The sequence below is a fragment of the Pleurodeles waltl genome, chromosome 3_1 (genome assembly GCF_031143425.1).
Source record: "Pleurodeles waltl isolate 20211129_DDA chromosome 3_1, aPleWal1.hap1.20221129, whole genome shotgun sequence".
In the NCBI taxonomy this organism is placed as follows: domain Eukaryota; kingdom Metazoa; phylum Chordata; class Amphibia; order Caudata; family Salamandridae; genus Pleurodeles; species Pleurodeles waltl.
Window position 1 is genome coordinate 993,587,660 of NC_090440.1, and position 7,204 is coordinate 993,594,863.

Consider the following 7,204-nt stretch of genomic DNA (forward strand, 5'->3'; position numbering starts at 1 on the left):
CAATATATATCCGTACTATACAACTGTGGTCCAAAAACAAAGCGGGTCCTTTATGCCATTGAAGAAAATATTATGCAAGCCGGGTCTCAAATATGTCCTTCTCTTTCCAGTGAACTGAGAGTGGTACCCAAAGATAAGGCACATTTCTTACTATCTGCATAGGAGGCATGGCAATGGTTGGAACAACAGGGGCTGTGGTCCGGAGGTTTCACCAGAGAACAAAACGGAATGGCCGCAGCAGAAGTTCAAGAAAATGAGAGTTGTAGGCCGCAGATCTTCCCTGACAAAAGCACAAATGAAGGGGAACAAGAAAACGCATTGGAAGAAATTAAGAACTGTAGTGATATTCTTGAGAACAATAAATGGAGAGCTATAGCACTGGAGGGAGGGTGGAGTGGGACGGATTCTGCAGGATTCGGCACACAGAAAGAGCACATGGTTACCTCGATGACATTCGACCACATTGTCGGAAACTGAGACATTGCTTATGTATGTGGATGGTAAGTACAAGTGAGGGCTCTGCATGCCCCAGAGGTTGGACACAGCTAGACCTTGGCTTCTACCCGGTGCCTGGTATAATTGGTAGATATGCTCTGCCTGCAGGGTTCACTTTCGAATGAGTAGTGCATAAAGTTTTCCTTTTTTCATGTTTACGTGGTTAAGGGCACACACATACCGTGAATTTTTTTGGGGGGGGAGTCAAGTTCTAGATCACAGTGCAGTAAGGTAGAGTGGGTGGTGTTTTTGGAGATTCTTACAGCTGACACACACACGTGGACATCACATCGGATATACAATGGGGGCAGTACCCTCCCTGATAAGGTAAGGACAGCCCAATATACTTGTACAGAATTATTATGGCTCAGACACAAAACTTAATTCTAGTCTCATGTAATGTTAACGGCCTTTGCAATAAGGTGAAGAGACGCCTTGAGACCAGGCACTTCAATAGATATAGGGCTGGTGTGACATTCCTCCAAGAAACTCATTTGATAGACGCACAACACGATGGTCAAGCAAAAGGGAAATGTAGGGCGGCATCCTATGAGCAGCATACATTGGGCTCGAGGAGGGAAGCACTCTTAGTTAGGAAGCCAATGGCGTTTCACGTCCTTCGGACCTGGTCTGACGATGCAGGGTGCTATTCGGCTTTGATAGGAGACTGGGAGGGGGAGATAATGATTCTTCTTAATGTATACACTCTGCTGGGCATCCAGTCCAGATGCTACAAAAGTTGGGCAGCTTCTTGGCACGTTTCCACGAGCCTTTACTATTGTGGGGAGAGACTTCAACTTAGTGCACGACACGCAACTGGACAGAATGAGCACCAAACCAGAAGGGGAGGCCACGGTTGGAAAACTGGAGGGATTCACACAGGCTCTAGGACTAACGGATGTATGGAGGACCCTTCACTTACAAGAAAGGGGATTGTCCTTCTACTCGCACTCCCATGACATGTCCTCCAGACTAGACTACATTCTGATACCTAGAGATACAATGGGGAGGTCCTAGGAGGCTAAATACTTGGCGCAAGGGATTTCTGATCACTCTCCTTTGCAGGTTACCCTGACCGCAAGCAGGGATGGGGAACCCAGAGTTGGATGATGGCTTCCTGGCAACTGGACAGCAAACAAGTGGTAAAGGCATGTGACAAGGCTACCTGGCTCTACTTCCGAGAGAATGAGGACACAGAAGACAGCACTAGCACAGTCTGGGAGGCTTTTAAGGCAACATTTAGGGGTGTACTTAAAGCAGGGGAAGTAGAGACAAGAGGGAACAACTTAAACCTTTGGAGGCACTAGAACATGAAATAGAGGCATTTGAGAGGGAACATAATACTCATCCCATGACGCCCTTCCAGCAACGTCTAGAGCGCAAATGCACAGAGTACTGGGAGGTGGCGCGCCATGGGGTCAAGATAGCCTTTCTTGCTAAGCAGAAGTGTATTCACGAAGCAGGTGACAAGGCTGGTAAATTGCTAACTTGGATAGGCAATTGGTAAAGGGAGTCCATATATGTTTGGGAGCTTTAACTAGACACAGGAAAGATTGTGAGGGTTAGTAGGCAAATTGTGACAGCATTTGTAGCCTATCCGGCTGCTTTTTATGAATCCGGGGCAGAGGCCTCAGAGAATGAGATTGGGAGTTTTGTGTGCGACAGCCCGGTGAAAACCCTGAGCCTAGCACAGCGGGAAACATTGGAGATGGACCTTACAGAATCAAAAATTACAGTGGCCTTTAAGGCCCCAAGGCTACCCGTAGAATTCTTCTGTAAAATGGCTAGAAGGGTGGCTAATCTGATGCTCTTAATGTATTGAGATGCTCTCCTTATAGGGTCATTGCCGGCTGATTTGCCCACAGCGACAATTGTCCTCATACCCAAGCTGGGGAAACCTGAACATAGGTGTGATTCCTACAGGCCGATTTCATTGCTAAACATCAACACCAAAAAACTTGCAAAAGTGATGGCTAACAGGGCAGATCTGGTTCACACAGACCAGATAGGCTTTATGCTATGTTGCTCGGCAAAACTGAACTTGTGGCACCTCCATAACAATATAATGCAATCAGGTGCAGAGTGTGAGCCCTGGGCTATTGTATCTCTAGACCCCAATAATGTGGTTGACTTGGTGATGTGAACTTTCTTGTTCCTACTTCTTGAAAGAATGGGGTTCGGGCCCCCTTACACTAACTGGATCAAATTGCTGTGTAAGGGACCCCATGCCAGGATAAAAAGTAAATGGCTGCCTCTCAAGGGAGTTTCATATTGGAGGGGCACGTTGACATGGTTGCCCTCTCTCACCGATGCTCTTTGCATTGGAGGTGGGACCCCTGCCGACACTCATGAGGGTAGATGCCCAAATTTGGGGTTAGACTGGAGACTTTGGAAGGGAAGAATGGAAATCATTACATGCGGACAATATACTACTTTACCTCATCCGTACTGAACAATCACTGACCCATGTTTGTGAAATATTCCAAATATTTGGTTAATTCCCTGGATTTGTGATTAATTGGGAGAAATCACTCCTGTTCCCCATGGAGAGTGGGTGGAGGTGATCCAATACGATGCCGCTGCCCTTCCAGGTGGAACTGCACAGGTTCAGATATTTGGGCATCTGAATTACCAGGGATGCTACCTCATACATCCAGGCAAACTTCAATCCATTGCTTCAGGGACTGGAAAAGGACATTAAACACTGGTGTATGTTTCAATTGTCTGTGTTAGGTAAGACAGCAATGTTCAAATGATCGCCCTCCCTCGGATGTTGTATGTTTTGCAAAACAGCCCGTACATGCTACTGAAGACATTCTTTACCCAGGTGGACACCCTAATGAGGGCTCTACTTTGGAGGGGGGACACCCCCTTATAGCAATGTGGACCTTGCAGCTTTCCAAATTCGAAGGAGGTGTAGCGCTCCCTAACTTTAAGAAATATTACGAGGCAGCAGAAGTTAGCATAGTGAATGACTGGGTGTATGCAGACAGGGAGGACCCAGCGTTTCGAGCGAACAGATGGGGAATGGGAGAACAAAGTTGCATACATGTATTGCATGGAGAGTGACTGAGTAATTGGACGTGCCTGGGAGATGAAATGGTACACAAGACTTATGCCCCATATTCCGATCTGGGAAGGCACACGGTTGTGACAAGTGGCCGCTCTGAAGGGCTTCCTGGGTTGGGATACGATTGGCATAACCACACTGGCAGAGGTGTGGGATGCTAATGTGGTGGTCCCCTCTTCTCACCTTCAAGGTGAATATGAGATGCCGACCACACATTGGACCCACACTCACCTGTAGCATAGATAGAGAAGAGGAGACTCAGGAGGATTCCCCTTTAGAGAGTAAGTTGTTGGATGAGCAAGTTCAACATAAATTGATATCCCTGACAAATGGCATACTAATGTGGGACACCCTGGGGGCAATGACTCACCTTAAGGATAAATAGGAACAGGATGTTGGGCAAATTGATGATGAGGACTGGCAGGAGGTGTTGGGCTTCCCAACAGAAGTTGCCATTAAGGCCAGCTATCGGCTAATCCAACTAAAACTCCTACACTGGACATACTACACCAGAACTTTGATTCACAATCGGGAAGGCCGGGATGTTCTGTGTCTCCGGAAGTGTGGTACAGAAGGTACTTTTATTCATACTTGTTGGCACTGCCCTGAGCTACACCAGGTTTGGGAACAAGTAACGAAATCCATGGAGGGAGCAGTTGGGGCTGCCATTCAGCTAACGCCCCGAATCGCTCTGTTGGTCATATGGGAACCCTCAGACCTCTTGAGATACCAGAAGCTTCTGGTGAATCTGGGATTTATAGTGGTAAAATGGGACATTTTCCAGAAATGGGGATGCAAAACACCCCCGTCACTCAGACAATGGGAGGAGAGGATGGAGCTCTGTGAAATCCTAGAGCGAGAGGTGTACAAGGGTAGGGGTTGTAAGAAAAAAAGTTGGATGAGATCTGGGGGACCTGGGATCCTGGAGACATAGATTAACCAGTGGGAAATTAGAAGGACACCACGCTAGGTGTAGTGCATTGGACAGGAAAGTAGGGATCAAGAGAAGGTGGGACTGCGTACAAACAGTATTAGGACATGATTGGTGTCTGCAATAAGATACCCACATAGGGAGGCGATATGACCGTGCAGTGGGAAGAAGGGGGAGATGGTGAAAGGGATCTGTACTGTATTGTTTGAATGATAATTTGAAGCTGTGTCAGTATGGGGTTCATACACTGTTATTGTTTCAATATAAATGAATATAAATAAAAAACAAAAAAAACAAAATCAGCTATTGAGTACACTGTGGGTAGTTTGAGTTGTGAGCCCTACCTCCCACTGAAGATCCTTCGACTGCTTGACCTGTGCTGTGCTCCCACTTATAGTCAAGTGCTGAAGTGGTATTACTTGGCCCAGTTACCTAGATTCCATAGTAGATCGGGCCTTGAGACATCAGTAGTAATAGGCAACATCCTCCACAGTTGCACCCCCTAGCTCCTGCTAGCCCCCGGGCACTCTGAAAGGGGTTCTGACAATGACGATTTACTTACCCTACTATGGCCCATATTTATACTTTTTGACGCTAAACTGCGCTAACGCAGTTTAGCGTCAAAAAGTTTTGCGCCGGCTAACGCCATTCTGAAGCGCCATGCGGGCGCCGTATTTATTGAATGGCGTTAGCCGGCGCAAGCAGACCGGCGCTGCCTGGTGTGCGCGAGAAAAACCACGTACACCAGGCAGCGCCGGCGTAGGGGGAAAATGGCGCATGGGCGTCTTAAAATGGGGCAAGTCAGGTTACGTCGAAAAAATCGTCGTAACCCGACTTGCGCCATTTTTTTTCGACGCCCATCCCCCATCAACATGACTCCTATCATTGTAAAGATAGGAGTCATGCCCCCTTGCCCAATGGCCATGCCCAGGGGACTTCGGTCCCCTGGGCATGGTCATTGGGCATAGTGGCATGTAGGGGGGCACAAATAAGGCCCCCCTATGCCACAAAAAATAAAAAAATAAATACTTACCTGAACTTACCTTAATGTCCATGGGATGGGTCCCTCCGTCCTTGGGTGTCCTCCTGGGGTGGGCAAGGGTGGCAGGGGGGGTCCCTGGGGGCAGGGGAGGGCACTCTGGGCTCATTTTGAGCCCACTTGTCCCTTAACGCCATGCCTGACCCAGGCGTTAAAAAGCGGCGCAAATGCGCCGTTTTTAGCCACGCCCACTCCCGGGCGTCTCTTTTGCCCGGGAGTATAAATACCACGTAAAGGCCTGGGAGTCATTTTTTAGACGGGAACGCCTCCCTTGCATATCATTAACGCAAGGAAGGGGTTCACGCTAAAAAATGACGCACATTCCGGGAACTTTGGCGCTATACGCCTCTAACGCCATAGTATAAATATGGCGTTAGTTGGCGTTAGTTTAGCGTCGAATTTGCGTCGAAAAAAACGACGCAAATTCGGCGCAAACGGAGTATAAATACGGCCCTATGTATTCGGCGAAGCCCAGATGATGCAAAAAGGAAGCTAAAATGCACTACAGGTAGGAAAAACATTGTAAGTGTCATTTGAATATATTTGCATGTTGTTCTGTGTTTTATAGTGCATGCAATTTGGACGTGTGGGTGAGCTTAAGTTTGGATATGTGAAAACTGGCCAATATATTTTACTGTAGAACAACTATGCCATGACTGCAGGGCTAACTTAAAAGCCATTTATCTCTCCAATGCACTGGCTCGACAGGAATCTCTGACCTATTTGTGATACATCCTTAACATTGTAATTACCCCTGGCCTATCCTGTTGCCCTCAGTGTCTCAGCTTGACATATATTATGTGCATGGAAGTAAGAGAGCTAAGTTTACAACCTTTTGTCAAAGGAGACACCAATCCTAAACATTCTTGCTTTGTGGACACAACCCTAAGGAGGAAGTCAGGCTTGCTTGGAAAGCCAGGAATTTCCCAAAATATTTCGAGAGTTATTGTTCAAAACCGTATGAAATCTATTACCTTTTGTTCTTTTTGTTTTAAAAAAAAGTGTGCAAAATGCATAATTTAACCCGTTTTTTAAAACGCATTTTTTCATGTGTAAATCTCCCTCAAAATGCCATCCCGCTGCAACACCCCTAAACTGTAACCCAATCTCCCCTCCCAGTCCCACCACTTTCAAACTTCACCAGCCACCACTGGTGACTACAAACACTTGAGTCATCCGTTCTTCCAACCACTAATCCTTTCTGTTCACTCTTATCTCTCCTCGACAGTCTCTTCAGCTTCCATCATTTTCCATTTTAATTCATTCAAATACTTACAACGCACCAACGCGGACAAACGATCACCAGAAACCTGGCGCAAAAGTACAATCAAATCTGCTTCCAAAATCTCTTGATATCGATTCTACACAAAGACACAATTTACCCCGTAGCTCCCCGTGTGCTACTCACAGGAGAAGCCCCTGTAAGCAACAGCTTGTGGAGAGATGACAAGCGGGCTGGGAGGCGAAGCCGGACCCTTGCAGGGCCGTGGCTTATCTGCACAGTGGGAGAAATGCAGGCAAGGGGGATGGGCCTGAAAGAACCACCGCCTCCCACAGTGGGGTTGGGCATGCGTGGGAAATCCTGGGAGCAGGATAGGACTCGATCCAGTTAGGGTGACCACCTGGCATTGTGGCAAATTCTGGACAGGACTGTAAAAAATTCAGGACA

The 7,204-nt window shown here is 47.3% G+C and overlaps 1 non-coding gene across 1 annotated transcript; it reads right to left on the bottom strand.

Annotated features, from left to right (window-relative positions):
• Positions 1-6,818: 6,818 nt before the first annotated feature.
• LOC138286286 (U11 spliceosomal RNA) lies at positions 6,819-6,959 on the bottom strand. The gene has a single exon (XR_011201945.1). It is a non-coding gene; the product is annotated as a U11 spliceosomal RNA (small nuclear RNA).
• Positions 6,960-7,204: the final 245 nt, after the last annotated feature.